Raw genomic sequence first — 20,543 nt, 5'->3', positions numbered from 1 at the left:
TTCCCCCTAACAAAGATATGAGGTGTGGACAATGATTTGGTATGTTGTTATTCCATGTTACATTCTTTATGAATATGGGTTGCTGCAGCTCAACCAGTTAAGGTCAGTTTATGTTTGGTGTTTCAAACATTTTCAAACATTGTGCCCCTTTTTAACTTTGAGCACCTTCCCTTCCAAAGGTCTCTGCACGGCCCTGGTATATGATGCTTAGCTAAGAGTATGGACCCAGAAAGGTAAAAGCACATAAAGTCAAGGTTTTTACCAAAAAAAAGGGTGAAAACCTGAGTGACGACAAACACATCAAACCAGTTTGCAGGCAACATATAAAAATGTTAAAAAGCAGATGATTTGTTTAAAGCATTATTCAAAAATATTAGTGCTGTCAAAAATAACACGTTAATGGTGTTAATTTGTGTAATTAATTGTGTAATATTTTTAAGGCAATTAATGCATGTGCGGCATAACAAGCTCCATTCATCCGTCATTTCTCACTTATGACGGCGGAACGTGGGGAACCACGATGAAAATGATCAACCGGCTGGCTCTATGGATGGACTTGAGAATAAACACAGCAAAAATGCAGCAACCCATGGACGTCACCTCCGTAGAGAATGATGGTGTTTTAACACACACTCTTTTCCCAGAGAAAGGCTTTCACACCTGCACTTTTCCTGCATTCTTTTTTAAACCTGCGACAGTCCAGCTGCATTTTGCACCAACATGGCTTCTCTAGTGGCTCTCTGGTCGTCCCCGTTCATCAGCTGATCTATTTTTGTTGTGTTAGTTTATCGTTCAGCTGAGGAAGACGCTAGCGGCTCATGGTTCACACCATCACATCTCTAACACAGTAGCTGCTGGTGGTAGAGGGGGTTTATACTTCAGCTATGCAGGGGTGGCTCTAGAAAAGTTCTGATGGGGGGCCAGGCAGGAGAACTGACCTGGAAAATGGGGGCACAGATGAGACCTTTTTTTAGGTCTAGATTTTATGAAATTTTGAACTGATTATTACAACTAAAGTGATCATCTAATGTAAAAAAGTGAAGAAAAACTAGTAAAACAAGCAGCCAATGATCTATTTTATCAACAGGTGTTTTTTTTGGGTGATGCTGCTGTAGGACTTGTATCACTGCTGCACAAACACTTAAGAGTACAATTCTAAAAGAAAAACGTGTTTTTATCCAGATCATCACTTTTATCAGAGTTTCTTCATCAATGCTGGCTGTTTAACTTCAGTCATCACATCTGGTAGTTTTACGACAGAAATTATCACCATGGAGACGGTTGGTGAGATGATGATATATGAATTCTGCATTATAATCTAGAACATGGTAGAGATGGTTTAGAACAACATACATGCTGCATTTACTGACTTTTAGGCATCTGACGTTTACCCAAAGGAAGGTCAGTTAACTGCAAATATTTGTAGCATCTGCTCATTCTGGTGATACAATGCAGTAAAAACGGGGAAATGTCAGGCATATAAAAACTAGTGAATGGTGATTAATCATTTCGAAATTATTTGAAATTTGGGATTAGTTTAAAAAATTGATTATTCATGATTAATTAATTTGAAAGCTGTGATTAATCTGATTAAAAATTTTAATCCTTAGACAGCCCTAGAAAATATGCAAGACCCTACTTTTGATTCATTATTGAATTTTGCTTGTAACAACGTGATTTACGGATTAATCACAGAAAATTATGTGATTAATTGAGATTAAAAATCCTAAACCTAGCACTGTAGGCTACATATTAGTTAGTAGTCCAGTTTTAATTGTAATATTTTTTCTGCTTTATATTTTTGAATGCACGCATTAATCACTGCATTTGTTTGTCTCAGATGTCAGGAAGAAGCAACTCAGCATTTTTTTCATATATCATTTATATTAATAGCGAAGAAGTGTAGCACTACATTCTGGGCTTATGTACAAACCATCTTGTTGGACCCTGAAATGGACTTGATCAATAGTTCTTACACATACTTCTCCCATAAGACTAAGGTCATAAATATAACCATAGTTTTAACCTCTAAATGGCAAAATGGCTTCTCTGGGTATATTCCTGGTTCATCTGTGAAGAAGCTCACAAAGCCTGTGAAGATCTGCACAGTAACTCACTAATTCGAGCCAGGTGTGTTGGAGCAGGAAAACATGGAAAACCTGCAGGACAGTGGCCCTCGAGGACCAGAGCTGGACACCCCTGAGTTAGAACATAAAATACAAGTCCTATCTCTTATTCATATGGGCATTGTGTGATAATGTTACTAAGTAGTTGCCTTCAATTAGGAGCTGTTGCTGACTCATTCATGATAAAAATGTAGCGTGCCTGTGCTGCAGAATAAAAGCTGAAAAGAAAGGAAGTGGGTGTCTACAGCTCCGTGTTTTGCCATGTCAGCACTGCTTTACACACACACTTCGTTTCTGAATATGTACAGTGCAGACTCCCAAGTGTTTCACATCTCTGAACCTCATAAGCAGAACAAAAAATATATATATTAATAATGTACTACAATGTGCTGTCATGTCTCACCTTCTATCATTTTCATTTTTTTCCTGCAAAACCTTCCAGGGTGCACTCAATATTAATTTCCTCTGGGCAATAGCCCCCCCTCCAATGATTTTACTGCCTAGTTTCACCTCCGGGCTCAAAGCAATTCAGAAGTATCAGCAAAGTTAGTATCTGTCAATTCTGAAGCATGCGTGAGGTGAGAGACCCAGCAGTAAATTGCTTTAATCTTCTCCTTTGCAGCCTCAGCTACAACTCTGAACTGGCTGTTGTTCAGTTCAGCATCTATACATGGCCGAGCCTCTAACACAAGCACTGATACCATTTTTACTTTCACTGAGGCTGTACATAGTCATAAATCATTCTGATGCATGTTCAAGGTTAATATTTTAGAGCATGGCTTATTGTACGAATACTAAACCTTTTTTCTGTATAAAACCTACAAACTCCATTTAATATGTTACTTGTCTTGAAAATGCAGGGTGCTGAGCAGCATGAGGTAAAGTTGATGCTGCTACATTTAAACAAAGTTAAACAAGGATTACTTTCTTGGATTAACAGAAAAGAAGCTAAACATCCCATCCATCCATCCTCCTGGCTTTCAGTCAGGCTCCTTGGCCCATGCCTTTTTTGGTCGTGATTCCTCTCACTTCTCTACCCTCTCTGTTTACAGCAACCAGTCACTATTTAACCAAACCAGTTTCACCGGTCCCTTTCTCTTAATAAGCAGGAGAACCCCAGTCCCTTGCCAAGTTGTCTGCAAACCTGTTTTCAGCTAGTAACTCTCCATCCTTCTGTATTCTGCACCTGTTCGGGACCTGACCAATTATTTCTGCCTCGGGCCCCCCGGATATTGGGAGATCTAAATTCTGACTCATGAAGGTTCTTGACCGAGAATTTATAGGTTTGTGGATTTTCAGATTCTGACAGCTCATCATTATTGTCATCATTGGTGTAACCTGGCTCTGACCCTGGACTCGCTCTCATTCTGTGAGGACTCTTATTTTGAACTGGATCATCTGTTTCTGTCTGCTCGGGCTTCTGAAAGTTCAACTGATTAAGGATCTAGATCTTGTCTTGGATTTTGCCCTCTGTTCTTACTTTTTGGATATTGTGTATAGCCTTCAGTACTGCCTGCCATCTGACTGAACTTTACCCATCGTTCCCTGTGCCTGCTCACCTCTGGGCTAAACCACTTACCTGCTCTGTCTACAAACCTGCTGCAGTATCCTGTAATACAGTGTCTCTCAATCCTGGTCCTTAGGACCCACTGCCCTTCACCTTTTAGCCAGTCCTACTTTAACACAACTGGATGAAATGAATGGCTCATTAACAGGCTTGCAAAGAAATTGATAAGAAAGTTCATTAATCTGACTTAAATATTTAAGAGGAGGAACACATCCACAACATGCAGGGCAGTGGGCCCCAAGGACCTGATTTTTGAGAAACACTGCTGTAACCTGCACTCGCTTCTTCACATCTCTACATTTGAGTCCCTGCAGAATTTGATAGAAATTCTAATCTGATTGAAGACATCACTAAGTTGCCTCACTACCAGTATTCCCAGTTCCTGATCTGCCCTGTGCATCTGTTAACATATTAAAACCTTATCCTTCTGTTGTTATTGACCCTTTGTGAGTCCCTCAGACACAGTTGTTACTCTACCAGCCAAGCAATGCACACAATCCTGGGAAAAACAGTGTTTTTCTCTGGAAATCTCATCCAAAAATCTCTCAGTGTGCCATGATCTGACTATGTAGATTAAAAGAAAACGCTACTACAACATACGACTGATTATCGAAACTGTCAAGCCTAATTTGTGAAATGCAGAGTTTAGTATGGACTTTAATTGCACTGATCATTTCAATATACATTATCACAGTTGCTTTCAATGGAACTAAATTTTTATTCTCATAACTGCAACCTTCTGAGTAATCTGTACCAGAAACAAGTCTTCCAACTGAAACCACCAAAATTAATACCCTCATTTGACTCTTTGACTCATTTTGATGGCAGAGTGATATTAAGTTCATTCCTGGAGCTGTTGTTGCCTAGCAAAGCCTGAGGCTGAGAAACCACACTTCACAACTTTGTGTTCCACCCTGGAGCATCATGTTACAGATGGAGAGGAAAAGAGGACAAGAGTGTGACGGAGCAAGAGATAAGGGTCAATATTGGACTGACTTTTGCTCGGTGGAGAGAGCTCAGTAAGATAGGATGCAAGATGGATGCAGAGCTAGTTGTCGTCAGGGGGCCCCTCACTGAGAAAATCTGCCAAAGTTCAATGGTGCTTCTTTAAAAATTATGTTGGCATCCTCTTTGGGACTATTCCTAGAATCGTCAAGAAGGAAACAAAACTGAGTGTTTCCACACAGGAGCAAACTTCATCTACATCAACAGAGACAAACTATTTTTAAAGTTTTCTGTAAAGATGGAATAGTTATATGAAAATTATATGCCCACAGAAAACCACTGAAAAGTAAAGATGCCTGGCTTGAAAGTGGTGTTGCAATGCTGCTACAGAAATAGGCCAAAAAGTAAGGGATGGAGTTTGCACAGAGAAAAGAGATAAAAAGACATTTGTGTGGATTTGGGATTTTTATTTTTTTTACATATAGCTGTAAAAGCCATATCATCAATAGCTTTTGCAACACTATCACAACAATAAGTTGCCACTGTTGCAGCTTTTGACAGGGTTAGTGCATGCAGGTTTAAAGGAGAGGTAGGCATATTGCATTATTGGTTCAGGAAAGATGTTTATGGGTTGTAAAAAAAAATTTAACTGGTGTTTTAAGACTTATTAACTTTGGAACCTGGTTTCATAAACTTGTGTTTTCCAGCTCTCAAAACACCAGTTTCATGTGGATGAAACATCACAATGATTAAAAAATTATTTTATCGGAAACATCTGAACTCATATAAAGGTGGAAATGGCCATAATTCTTAGGTCGTCAAGTTTTTACTTTAATGGCTCTGTTATGCTCATTTCAGACTTATTTATTTTATTATGTCCACAAGGGCAGGAATCAATCCAGTATTTTTCACAAACCCCTTTATTTATTTTATATTGATTCTCTCTGTATGTCCTCAGATCGGCCTCTGCCAGAAACAAGCAGAATGAGGCTATTTTGCCCTAAGCCCTGCCTCCCACTAATGCATTCAACCTCTGATTGGTTAACTACTGGGAGTAGATGTTGGGAGCGTACACTGTTTCTATCATAGACACACTAGAAAAACTTGTAAACAGACCGAAGTAATATAAATACTCAGTAAACAATGTCAACACAAAACATCCATGTTCGAGCCCAAATCAGAACGAGAAATCGAGAGTGAACAACTTAGCAACCCACAGCAACTCAGCAACCGGTAGTGGCTCAGCAACCGGCAGTGACTCAGCAACCGGCAGTGACTCAGCAATCGGCAGTGACTCAGCAACTCATAACGACTCAGCAACCGGCAGTAACTCAGCAACCCAAAGCAACTCAGCAACCAGTAGTGACTCAGCAACCGGCAGTGACTCAGCAACCCAAAGCAACTCAGCAACCAGTAGTGACTCAGCAACTGGCAGTGACTCAGCAACCCAAAGCAACTCAGCAACCAGTAGTGATTCAGCAACCGGCAGTGACTCAGCAACTCACAGCAACTCAGCAACCAGCAGCAATGAATGCAGTAGGACGTATCTGTTTGGTAAATACTCTGCTTACCAGCTAAAGTACAATATAACGTTGTTTGCCGCCCTTTGCTTACCTTATATATTTCTACATGCCCTTGTTAACAGATGTACATGTAGCAAATATAACTCATTGCCAACAGATATGGAAACATCTGCTGCCAAAGGATAGATAAGCTAATGATGCTATTTGCTAACACTTGCATGCACTGAACACTATAGTTAGCTGTATTTCTAGCCACTCCCTGTACATCTATTATTTCATGTGGCTAATCAGCAGGGTGTTTTCAGCCTGGTTGTTACGTTTGTAGCATTTCCATCTACAGTGTTGATCACTAAGTTTCTGGCCATCATTACATGTGTGTTACCTGCTGGTAGCAATCAGGTAAAGTAGTGTGGGTTCTGGCTCACACACCAACTATCAAAAGAAAACGGACAACTTATTCAGTTTTATTTTCAGCCTGTGGCTCAGGATGGGAAACCTGGTCCTTGATTGTAGGAACAGACCCTCCTTTCAGCAAAAGCCTGGTTGCAAATCTCTCATTGTCCCGGCCCTTATTCATCCATCTTCAGTGAAGTACCGGTCACAAACAAACATTGGCACTCTATGGTTGACTCCAAAAAACAAACTCCATCCAATGCTATCTAACAATTGTTTCCCTCAGGAATTTGAACAGATGTAGCTTTCCCTCACAGCTGAAGAAGCATTTCTTGTGTCGCATGTTGTCACTGAAAACGTTGCTGTGTCCACCGCGGTGTCTTTCGCCTTACACTGAGTAGTGAAGGTGGGTATGCTGTTCTTCTCCTCAATGTGCACAATCTGTAAAAGATGACCAATAACTGATTTTTTATGAAAGTCAATGGGAACATTTGCATCAATGACAAAATTTGATTTAGCGATTTAGCAAGATTTATTTTTTCAAACTGAGGTAGATTTTTCTCAATATTCGCATCTGACAGATACACAATCGACCAATCAGAGACGGTGTATTGACAGCATCACCAGAGCCAGTGTCACGAGCTATGCGTCACTTTTTGCTACTGCTTCATTCTTTATTAACTTTATTAACTTTGTATGACCATGGCCGAGCGTCTCATTACATTTGTCTCACAACACTTGTGTTTAAATTATGAAGATGGTATGTAGATCGAATGTATTGATTACAGTGTTTGTAGCCTATACTGTATAACTGTATAGCCATTAGCCTGCTAGCTATTTCCCTCTCGTTTCCCTCAAGTTTAAAGGCTAAATAATTAGGATTTTTTTCTGTAAAAATAATTTAAAATGTTCTCATTTGTTGTGAGGGATAAAAGAAAGCTTCCCTATAAACAATCTGTCTCTCTATATTAACAATGTTTTTGTCAAGTTTTTCTCCTTTAAAACTAAGGGTTACGTGACTAAAAAACTTCGGCACACCGTGTTGCTCTTTCCTACTTCCTGGTTCCTTAATCAATCATATGCAACTCCCCACGGTTGCCAAACAACACAGCGTTTGGTATTTTATGTCGGCAAATGAGCAGCAGTCTGCAGGTATGGAAGCTAGTAAAAGAAGCGGACCAGAAATAGTTTCAGGAAAACCTAAAAAGGCTTGGCATCCTGCTAAAAAAGCAAACAACCAAAAACAGAATAAAACAAGGATCAATATTGGAAAATCTTTTGAAAGGTGGAGAAGTCTGAGAGACCAAATAGATTTCAACATGGATGCAGAGCTGGCAAATTAGGTAAGCACGGGAATTTTATTTAAATTAATTGAAAAGTTTATCTCGATTTCCAAAGATTTTAGTCTAACTTATTTCTCGACACTCATTAAATTAATTTGTGTGACTGTATATTAGTTGACTAAATTGGTGGCCTATCAGTTTACAATAACAAATGTCGTGATGTTTTGGCCAAGTGAATACTGTGTTTGTCCTTATAAACTTATGAAATTACTATCAAGTTCATGTATTAAGTGAGACTAAGGGAAAATTTTTAATTTATGTAGCTTTTGTTTACACTCTATTTTATGCTAACATAAATTAGCGCATGAAATTAGTACTGTTAACATTGCACAACACAGCAACTTACTGAGTGTGAATCATCTTCTCTCGTCATCATGATGTTCGCTGCTGCTATGTTCTCCGTCCGCCATAGACTGTATATAAAAGAGTCGTCCTCTCACAAACCTGGCAAAACTCTCCAAGGGGGAGGAGGGGAGGAAGGAAGAAACGTCTCCGTGGTGAAGAAGCTGTGGATAAATCTACAGGACACCTGCATAAGAAAAAAGAGGGAGGAGGGAAATGTGAAAAGTGGCCAGGCTGGAGGCAGGCCACTTTTAGATGCCAGTACTGAAAAAGAGGTAGGCTTACCCTTTCAAACTTACAATTACAATCTCAGTGAAAATTATTTTCATTATTTGGATATTAGTTTTTTAAAAATCACATACACTTCCCTTAGCTAGTTTCTATAAATCACTGATTAGTTGTAATTTAACAGCACTATCAGTAACCTTCAGGAGGAGGAAGAGGAAGCACAGTCAGCAGAGCAGGAAGTGCAAGAGAAGGAAGTGGACTGCCTCTCTGTGGTGTCCAAGCCAGACAAGACAAGGAGAGATTCTAGTGATGGAATGCTGGAAGATTACCTGAGGAGGAAGGAGGCCAGGGAGGCAGAGAGAGATAAAGAGAGAGAGCTTCGGCGGGATGAAGTCACTCTTTATTTCCTGAGTCTGGCACCTGCCATGAGGCGTCTTCCCCCAGAGAGGCAGTCGTGGTTTAAAACAGAAATGCAGGAGCTTTTCCAGAAGGTACAGTTTGGACCTGTTTTTCCCATCAATTTTCCCAGTTTACTTCACTTTAATCTTTTAAACATGTATGGCACAAAGTCCTTTACATGTTTAAAAGCATCTCAACCCTCTCTCATCCCCCCACCAAGGTAAACACACACACATAAATATATGTACACACATACATGCACAGATAATGTGATAATAAAAGTAAAGGCGTGTGGCTGAATGCAGAGGAGCCAGGATAGGAAACATCATCACAGGAGGCAAGAAACTTGTGTTATTTAGGTGGGCAAACCGCGGTTCACATGGTCACTGGTCCCGATGAGTTGAAATATTGGCAGAAAGTTTCCCGCATGCTCAGGACCTCTGCAGATGCTCCATTTCCTTGCATGTTTCTGACAGGGGCCAAAAGACACTTTTCAAGGTCACCTTCAGCCAGCATCAAAACCTCTGGGTTCTGATCCCTGTCTGCTGGCTGCAAGAAGTTTGACAGCATGCATGCTGCCTCGATGATTCTATCAGTTGTATCGCAGCAGATTTGCATCCACCTGCAGTACACCTGACAACCTTGGGTCAGAATGCCAAACACATTCTCAACTATTCAACGGGCTCTGGAGAGCCTATAATTAAAAACGCACTTCTCCTCTGGGAGGTGATGGCCAGGAAAAGGTCGAAGGGGGTAAGCCTTCATGGGGAAAGCCTCATCATCAACAACTACAAAAGGCACAAGCCCCAACTCTGAGTTGATAGGTGCCTGGATGACAACATCTTTGCCATCCAGTGCACCTACACAATGGGGGGAGTGCCACCTATCCTCAAGCTTTTTGGCGCTCTTTGCCCAAAGATCAGGACTAAGTGGAGGCAGGTATCGATCTTTTAGGTCCTTCCAAATGGCATTGCAAGTTTCCCTCAGACTGTTTGCCACCATTGAGACTCCGAGGCGAAAGCTTGTGGTGTATCTGTGACGGATACTCAAAAATGTAAGAAATAAAGTTCACATTAATGGAACTGTGATTTATTTTTAACCATTTCCAGTAAAAAAAAAAAAAAAAAAAAAATGTAAAAATTGTGGTAACACTTAATAGAAGGCACCTGCAAACTGTTTTGTAAAAAGGTATTTTGTTCCTTATTAGCTACTTAATAGTGCTTGTTTGTAGGTATTGGCTACATCTTTACCAATTTGGGTGAAATTCTATGGACCATTTGTGACACTCAGCCGTGGCTTTCAGCTCTCTGGCTCTGCCATTCCCTCATTTGCTTAAGCACGTCCACCTGCGGGAGCCACCTGCGAATTACAAATAAGTGTTTCTATAACCTGTCCTGTTTCACTCCATAGTTGCCAGATTGTCTTTGCTCCCATACCTGACTCTTCAGTGTTCATCTCCAGACTGATTCCCTATACAGTATATGGTTCCCTGTCCTGAATCAACCTGAAGTCGTCTCTGATTCCCCAGTACCAACCCCGTCTGTTTCTGGCCTTGCCTTTCGTCTCAGCCTGTCATGGCCGATGCTCCTTCCCACTCCCTGCTTCCTGCTGACCATATTTGGATCACCAATCATCACCGCTATTAGGACGGCGCAGCTGGAGAATATCAAGTCATCATTCTCATCCCCATATAAACCTCACCCGGACCTCCAGTCATCGCTGGATTATACTACTCATCGTGGTAACCACTCGCGCACCTTATCCTGATCTTGTTGTGTTTAAGCCAACCTAACCTGTACCATCTCTCTCCAAAGATAGGCACCTGAACCTCATCCGCGCCACAAAGGAATCCGGTCTGCCAGCTCCAGCCCGCCGTCCAGCAAACCCTGCACATTCCTCTGTTCAATCCAAATAAAGTGTTCTTTAATCATCCACCAAGTGCTCATCTCCTTGGATCCATACAACCAAACCCTGACACAGCCCTGTTCAATCTCTGGATCAGCCTGGATCACGTCTGGAAGGAAAGGCATTCGCAGTGAGTCTCACTCGCTTTGAACAGTTTCACATCCTCCTGAACTTCTGTTCACTCACCAGTCGAGAACTCAGTGAGTTCTGTTGGCCCAGAGGAAAACCTGTTTACCTGGCAAGCGGGAGACTGGGATTCAATATCAACCCGTACCCCCAGCAGTTGCAGATGGAGCCACCTAACCTTACCCAGAGAAAATAATAAAGCTTGTTATTCCTTTAATCCTGACTGATTGTGCTGCATTTGGGTCCACAGCCTCCCCATTACAGTACAACCTGGCCACAACATGGATCCAACACACAATCCCAATCCCTTACCCGCCTGGAGACAATAGAAGACACTCTGCGACACCATGAGGCTCTCCTTTCTGCATCAGCTGTGGAGAGAAGGAAGGCTGCCGTATTCCAGAATCAAGCCCTCACTGCTTTAGGTGGACAACTCCAACAATTAACTGCCCAGCTGTCACAGCTCTCTTCTGGATCAGCAGCTCCTGCTAACCCTCCAGCTGCTATGTCAGTTCCTGTGTGCTACCAGGGAGGATCCAGAACCTCGAGTGGGAACCCTGGAACGCTTCGATGGTGATTTGAGACCTGTGGTCTGTTCCTTACTAACTGCTCTCTACTTTTTGCTCTGCAGTCATGCTCTTTCGCCACTGAACCTGCGAAAGTGGCATTTGTCATCAACCACATGACAGGCAGAGCACGATTGCGGAGAACAGCGGAGTGGGAGAGGCGGTCTCTAGTCTGCAGTTCCTTTGACCTGTTTTCAGCCGAGCTACACAAAGTTTTTGGATTCGAGAACTGTGGGTTAGAAACAGCTAGGGGTTTATTGGGGCTGAGACAAAGCAACCAAACAGTAGCTGATTACTCTATCGACTTTCAGATCAGAGCCAGCCACAGCAATTGTACTGATCCCACTCTGTGTGATGTATTTGTTCATGGGTTGTCCGATTATATGAAGGATGAACTAGTTTCTTATGATACCCCCTCAACTTTGTCCAAACACGCCACCAAGAGAGGTCCCGACACCCATATCCATCCCATTCCAGTGTGGTCACCTCCACAGTCAACCATCAGCTCCACAGTGGTCCACTAGCACACTGGCCTCCTGAGCCCACGCAATTGGACCGCTCTTCCCTTCCCAAGAAGAAAAGGAACAGCATTGCAGATGTGATCTTTGTCTTTATTGCAGTGGAGCTGCCCAGTAAAAGCCAGCTCACCAGCAGTAGGGGAGAGCCTGGTGAGCTCAGCCAGCTTTTCTTCTCCCCACTGCAAGAGACCTTTGTTCCAGGGCCGCCTCCTTCTTCCCTACAGTCATCAAACCCTTGCCATCTTCGTTGAATTGACAATTCAGCTAGGTTTAGAGCGTGTTCCTCTGTCCTGTCCAGTCCCCGCCAGGGTGTTAGATGGTCATGTATTGGACACTGTTACACATCAAACCACTCCTGTTCATCTGCTGCTGTAAGGCAATCATCACGAGACCTTTCAGTTCAACATCCTGAGATCCTCCCGTTTGCCGCTCATCTTAGGCTACCCCTGGCTCCATCGCCATAATCCAAATGTTGATTGGACTATGGGGGTTGTTTAAGAGTGGAGTTCTTCTTGTCACCAGATGTATATGCAGCACGCCTCAGTTCCCCTGCAGTGAGTGTGTACCAGCTCTCCTCCAGATCTGTCCGGTGTCCCGCCCGAATATCACGATTTCCTGCAGGTTTTCAGTAAATCCAGGGCCACGTCTTTACCTCCGCATCGACCCTACAACTGCGCCATAGACCCTCTGCCTGGAACCTCTCTTCCCAAAGGACGCTTGTATTCTCTGTCTGACCCTGAATGGAAGGATATGGAAACCTATATCAATGAGTCTTTGGCCTCTGGAATCATCCAGCCTATATCATCCCCTGCAGGCATGGAGTTTTTCTTTGTTGAGAAGAAGGATAAGTCCCTATGACCCTGCACCCGTGGACGACATCACCATAAAGAATAGTTACCCCTCGCCCCTTATCTTCTCAGTTTTCATACTGCTTAAAGGAGCCACCATCTTCTAAACATTACCTAAACTTCCTTCCGCTAAAGAGACTGCACAATTGGTTCTATCCCATGTCTTCCGTTTACTCGGCCTCCCAGCAGATATAGTTTCTGACTGAGGTCCTCAATTCACCTCTGTATTTTGGAAGGAGTTCTGTGATCTGCTGGGTGCCAGTGTCAGCCTGTCCTCAGGTTTTCATCCTCAGACCAACGGTCAGACGGAAAGACTGAACCAGGAGCTGTAGACTGCCCTGTGGCCTCTCGGGCTCCCTCCTCCTGGACGGCGCAATTGACATGGATTAAGTATGCTCACAATACCCTTACCTGCTCCTCTACTGGACTGGGGTTTGATGCCAACCCGTACCCACAGCACTTGCAGACAGAGCCAACCAACAATTAAACTCCCCAATCTCTCCTCTCTACTCTACGTAGGATAGGATATTGATATATATTGAGGCTATTTTGAGTCTGGTTCTTGTACATGTAGGTAGGTTGGGATAAAGATATAAAGGAACTAGGCCAAGACTAGTAGACAAATGGCGGACCTCGGTCCGGATCCGGACCGATCATGGATCTGTCCGGACCTGTGAACAATCTCTGATAAATTTACAACCATAGGTCATTTTCATGGTGCACTTTTTTTCTGACGGTCGCAGAGACACACAACATGGGCTGGTACTGCTGTTATTACGACAATAGCTTTACTCAGCTGAACCAATCAAATCATTTGTTTACCCTGCGCGTCCGGAGAATCAGAAAGAGAGAGACGAAGAGGGGATGACAGCATGGCTTGCTCCAAAAGATGGAAGGTTGATGGGGAAAACCGTTCTTTTAAAGATGAATGGACGGAGAAGTATATGTTCATTCTTCCACCCAGCAGTTCAAACCCAGTGTGCCTCATATGCTCCAAAAACGTGGCATTAATTAAAAGTGGCAATGCCAAGCGCCACTATGAAACAAAACACAGCTCCTTTGAGCAAAGTTATCCCCTGAAGTCCGACCTGAGAGCATGCAAAATAACTGAACTGCAGGCCCAGTATGACCGTTCCACAAGACTTATCACTCATGCAATTACAGCCCAGCAACGTGCAAACAAATGCTCACTAAAGGTAACGTGGATTTTGGGACAACATAAAAAAACGTTGGGATGGGACAGTTGTCAAGGAGTGCTTAAACGCGGTTGTTGACACATCATTTGAGGGAAAACAAAAAGATGAAATATGTGAAAAAATCAAACAAATCCCGATGTCAGCTTCAACAGTAACCAGAAAATCTGAAATATTAGCAGATGATGTACTGGCACAGCTCGATGTGGCTATTCAGGGTGCACCTTGACTTTCTTTGGCTATTGATGAGTCTACAGGTGTTACTGATAATGCCCAGCTTTTGGTGTATGTAAGATTTTTTCACAAAGATAGGAAGGAGCTCTGTGAGGACCTGTTGGGTGTAATGCCACTATTAACACACACAAGAGGAGAGGACATCTACGCAGCAATAAAAGAGATGCTGAGTAAGAGGGGCATAGATCTGAAGCGGGTTGTCTCTGTAACCACAGATGGGGCCCCTGCCATGGTGGGAAAAGAGAGGGGGGCTGTGTCCCAGATGAAAGAGGACAATCCAGATCTTATTGCTTACCACTGTCTCATCCATCAGACTGTTCTGTGTGCTACTCTTTCAGAACATTTTGCTGAAGTAATGAACACAGTGATGAAACTCATGAACTTCCTTAGGGCATCCTCATCTCTTCAGCATCGCCTCCTGAGAGAATTCCTGGAAGATGTTGAGGCAAATGCCAATGACCTACTACTGCACAACAATGTGAGGTGGCTGAGTAAAGGCAATGCACTGGAACGTTTCTGGTCTGTTCGAAAAGAAATTAAAGTTTTCTTAGAGCAGGTCAAGAGTCAGAGCGCAACACAGTTTTTGCTTTTTCTGCAAGGTGAGCACAAGATGGATATGGTTGCTTTTTTGGTTGACATTATATCACATCTTAATGAACTCAATTTAAAGCTGCAGGGCCAGAACAATTCAGTTGCTGATTTGATGACTGCAGTTTGCTCTTTCCAGAGGAAGTTGGACATTTTCAAAGAAGATCTGGAAGGAGAGTGTGAACACTTCCCAAAACTGCATGAACAGATTCAGAATGAGAGAGATGTTTCTCCCTATGTTGACTTCATAAACAAGTTGATTGAAAACTTCAGTAAAAGATTCAACAGCCTCTGCCTTGGGCAACAGCTCCTCCTGCTAATCCAGAATCCTTTCCTCACCAGAGAAGTCAGAGGATTTTTAAAGGAGGTGACACAGACATTCAAGTGGGCACATGCAGGACCTCTACAGCTTGAGCTCATTGATCTGCAAGGAAACGTTGCATTAAGAGAGCATTTTGAGGCAACTGACCCTGTCTCTTTCTGGCTGCAGACTGTGCCTGAGAGTGCATTTCCCAGTCTAACCAAAGTAGCACTGCACACCTTGACTATGTTTGGATTGACTTACAGCTGTGAGTCAGGTTTTTCCACTATGAACATTATCAAAAACAAGTACCGTTCTAGACTCACCAATGAACACCTACATGTCTGCATGAGAATGGCACTGACTCCATTCCAGCCAAGATTTAAATTACTGGCAGGGCAGTCACATGCCCATTTCTATCATTAAGAAAAGTAAAAAAAAAAAAAAAAAAGAGTCGTGTAGTGTTCAAAGCTCTGTTTGCATTTTTTCTCCACTTTTTATTTATTGTTTGCTGAAGATGTTGACTTTTACTTGAAAAGAAGGCCTTCACTTTTTTGTTTTTAGGCTGGGAAATCTTTGAAAAAAGAAGAGAGAATGTATAGTTAATGGTCTGTTGCACTTGTTTTTTCCCTAAAAGAGCCACTTTTTATTTATTGTTTTCTGAAGATTTTTTAATTGAAGTGTATGGCTTCAGTTGTTAAAAGCTATTTAATTTAAGAGCAAAAAGGGTTACACAGCTCTGTTTTTTATTATTAATTTTTATTTTATTCTGAGGTTTCTCTTTTCTTTTATCTGAAATAAAGTCCTTAAATTTATTTGCCTTGGACTACTTTTATTTATGGTAAAAAGAGCTATGCACTCAATTAAATATTTCTTGCATTGTAAATTGATGATAAATATTGTTGAAACCATATGAAAATGTGGACATAGGGGAGGGCTATTAGACTCAAGCCGGACATCAGTTCAGACCTTTTAGTTGGTAGAAATTTTAATAACTGGACCTCAGTGACTTTTAATTGAATAACCCTGCTGTAGGGTATAAAGTGTAGTGATGTGTGTGATTTCCACAGCTAGTAATGAAAGGCAGAGCACAATTGTACACAGGATCTAGTTTAAGATACTGACAAGGGGCATTAAAAAATAACAGATCACCATAATCCAGCAGAGGTTAAAAAAAAGTAGCTTATGTCAAATATTCTCTTGTTTTGAAAGAGAAATTGGATTTGTTTCTGAAAAAGAAACCCAACATTACTTTTAGCTTGGATATAAGGTTTTCAGTGTGTCCTCAATTACAGATTCTAATCAATGGTAATACCTAAATAGAACAAAATTGGTCCCAGCTCAACCACATGAGCCACTAAAAGCTTAGAAAAATCAGATGGCTGCCCTTTGCCATTTGAAAACAACATATTTAGATTTTTGTTTCATTTAGCACCAGCTTAAGTAGGGTGAAGTGAATGTGAATAACATTAAAGGCAGACTGGAGGTATTCCATAGTTTTGAATATTGAAGGGAACAATAAATGACTATCATCTGCACAGAAATGATAGTTAGCAAGCTCCCAAAATGGAGCCTTGGGGGACACCCTTTAATAAACAGGAACAACAGTAGAAGAAGACCCAGCAAACTGGACACACTGGATTCTAGCTGACAAGTAGTTAGAAAACCAACCCACAGCATATTTAGATAACCCAGTATCTTTCTGTCAAGCAATTAAACTCCACTCCACTTATGGTCTACTGTGTCAAATGCTATAGATAAATCAATAAAAAGAGCTGCACAATAGTGGTTGGATAGGTCAGTTGGTAGAGCATCTGTCTCCCATGGGGGCGAACAGAGTTTGATTCCCCCAAACCCAAACCCAAACAAAAAAAACATGGCTTGTACAGTTTCACAGTTCCAAGACTCTGAAACCATCATTTTCTTTGATTTGACTAACACTGGTAGATCTAAAATCAATTCATATAGATACGGGTCACATTTGACCCGAAACAGCTGCAGTGTGCAAAAATTTGTAGAATCTAAACAAAAGCATCGATTTTTTTTTGTATTTTGTGTCATTTTAGGAAAAGTCATCAAATTTCAGACAAAAATAAAGATGTTTAGGGTATTTTCATTGCTGTCAGGGGTCAAAACTGATCAAATTTGACCCAAAAAGTATGTAACGTCTAAATAAATATATATAATACTTGGCTACCTAGATCATTGTTTGCTACAGTCCAAGGCAGAGGCCAGAGGGGGACCCCACCCCTAAAATCTGACTTGTCCCCCAGATAAACAATGAAATTCATGCAACATATATTTAGTGTAAACTAACCTTTAATTTGGTAAAATTCAGATGCCAGTTGCAAGGGAATTTTATTTTTATTTATTTAACCTTTATTTAACCAGGTAAAAAAAATGTTTGAGAACCAGTTCTCATTTGCAAACATGACCTGGCCAAGAGGCCCCAGCAGGAATAAATAACGTACATACATACAAACAATGTATGTATGTAACATGTAATATATTGTTCTCAACACTACTATGTTCTTGATCATAATACAGCAATTATCTCACCATGTGACAATGTGAGTGACATTTGTTTGTCCAAATTATTTATATTTCATGAAGAACATGTCATATGTGACAACTGTGAAAAGTTAAATGGCCAATAATGCTGATGTGGCTAAAAGCAAGTTTTTCTTGTCAATGAAATGCAGTCTAAGTGTTTGTGCAGCAGGTCTTATTTACATGTGTCTGGCTCCCACATCAAATATTTTCTAGACCTGTCCCTACTGCAGCCCTACATCAAAATAAAAGCATGTATACAAGGCATGTGTATATATTTTTGGGCGTTGGTATATAAACATACATAGGCCTGCGTATACCAGGACAGTTATGGATCTCTAAAGCAAAAAGATGCAACTAAACTGCATGACGTCCTGGTATAAGAACAAGCTAGACCAGGAGGGAAACATTGAAAACCTGCAGAACTAGGGCCCTCATGGGACTGAACTGAGAAGCCCTGGGCTAGACCATCCTTCAGGCTGTGGGTTCTGATGAGAATAACTTCCAGAGAAAACTTCAAACTTTGGCAGGTTTGTCAAATTGTCAACATTGCATAAGAGTGCTACAGTCACAATATACTCAAACTTGGTTTACACGTTGCTCTCAACTTTATGACCCTAAACTATTAATATTTCCCCCATCCAAGATTCTGATAAGAGATATTTCACAGGAGGTGGTTTAAGATAAAGCAATAACCTGAGGCTTTCTGCTCTACAGGAAGAGATATTGATGGATTCTTGATATGTGGAGGAAGAAGAGGTGGACTAACTTAAAAGAAAAAAAGTAGAGACGTGGTGACCTTGAAGAAGTTGGAGGGGAGCTCTGATCTCTATCACTGTGGTGGGCTATTTGATTAGCAATACTTTATACTTTTCTAGATATCTTTAGCTTCCATTCAGCCCATCCCCTTTTTTGTCTGCTGCTTACTTCATCTCTTTTGAGTTCACTCTTCTTTAATCTCTCTCCTCCCCTCTCTCTTTTTGAGCTCCTAGATTTCTGAAGTAACTACTTCTCCCTCTTTGATTCCTGTATAATTGCATTTGCTTTCCTCTGCATGGACGCTTCTCCCTCCTTTTTATATCACTATTTTAGTACATCATTTTCTTTTTTCAATTGAACTTGATCATCCCATCAAATTTCCCTCCTCCTACTGGCATTTCTTTTCACTCATTTATCTCAGCTACTTACGCATTGCTTCATGATAGCACATGGTTCTTTCAGCTAGATGTCATGTCTCCCCTGTAAATCAAAGCCACCTGAGTGGCTTTGATTTGTCATTTTATTATTTCTGTCTTCCTGTTTTATTTTGTTTTTCTCATGTGTATTCTTTGAGCTTTACTTCTTGTTTCCTGCTTCCCGTCACTAATTCTCACACACACTTGCTTCTTCTTTTGTAATTAGTCCTTCTGTATATATGCTCCAGGTGTTACTTTTATTCAGCTAATTGTGTGTTAGTTGTGTGGTCTCGTCTACAGTTGTGGCTTTGGTTTAGTTAAACCTCCATCTGCTTCTGGTGTTTCAGTCCAGCATTTTGGTCTCACTTCCTCATCTTCAGCTTCCACAATCCATGACATTTCTTGCACAGAGTTATGGAAACTTGATTCATTACTAGTTTGTTGTTGCTCCTCTGAAGTCTTACATGAAGTGATAAAGCTCACTGACATCATCTAAACTTAGCACAGCAAGTAAGGAAATTAAGGCTTGGCCGATTATTTCTCCCCTTTAATCATGCCAATTATTTTATTATACATTACTGAAATGCCTGGTTAGTCACCTTGCAACCTTTACAGGTATAACTTGCAAGGACCGTGCTCCTGTGGAATGAGCAACACCGTTAGTCCAGAGAATAACCCAAACTAACACTTGTGGGATCAGCAAGGGCGTGCTGTCGCTCCTACAGAGACCAACACAACCACACTGGTTGACCTCCAACAACTCCTGTTAGAGGAATGGGACACCATCCTACAGCAACATGTGACCAGGCTGGTGACATAATGCATAAGGAGGAGCTGCCAAAAACTGACCATAATGTGTTGTTCGTTTCTGTATTGCAGTGGGAGAGTACAATTATCGAATCCACCAGTTAAATTAAAACAAGATCACCAACATGAGAATATTACAGGGGATTTTGGCACATTTTTTGGTGGGGTAGTACCCACATGTTTAACAGTGTTCATACCACAGAAACAGTCCTTACCAGTTATACTTTGTTGTAAAGGTGACTAATCATGCTTTCTAATGATTTATAATTAAACAGCAATTGGTTTTATTACAGAAGAGAAATAATCAACCAACAACAAATTTCTTTACTTTTTGTGCAACGTTTATATATCTTGACTCCAACTGCTTTCAATAAATGATTATTTTACCAAAGCAAGTAACAGGATAAGTATCCATGCAGCATCCATGCAGAATAGTGACCAATGAAGAGTAAATTATATAGATCCCAAGAATAGTTTTATCACATATTTTGTAACATTTGATTACATCTAATTTTAGTCTGGATCTTAATTGTAATTCTACCCTTTATTCTAAACACCACTCCCCAGCCATTTAAAAGGGAGAGAAGTAGACTATAGATCATTATCAACTTTTGTCTCACAAAGACTTATCATTTAAACATGATTTTGAAAAGACGATGGAGGATATACATGTTTTTCTCCTAACTTTATTTAAAGACTGAGAGATGATGAGGAGTGAGTGTAAGCATGAATGGTTGTTTGTCTCTCTGTGTTGGTCCTGCTGTAAAATGGCAACTTGTCCAGGATGAACTCTGACACAACCCTGAACTGGAATAAGCATTAAAGAAAATGAATGAATGAGAAATGACAGGAGATGAGGAGCATTT

Source organism: Melanotaenia boesemani, chromosome 5, assembly GCF_017639745.1.
Source record: "Melanotaenia boesemani isolate fMelBoe1 chromosome 5, fMelBoe1.pri, whole genome shotgun sequence".
Taxonomy (NCBI): domain Eukaryota; kingdom Metazoa; phylum Chordata; class Actinopteri; order Atheriniformes; family Melanotaeniidae; genus Melanotaenia; species Melanotaenia boesemani.
Note: the sequence above shows the minus strand (reverse complement) of the source record.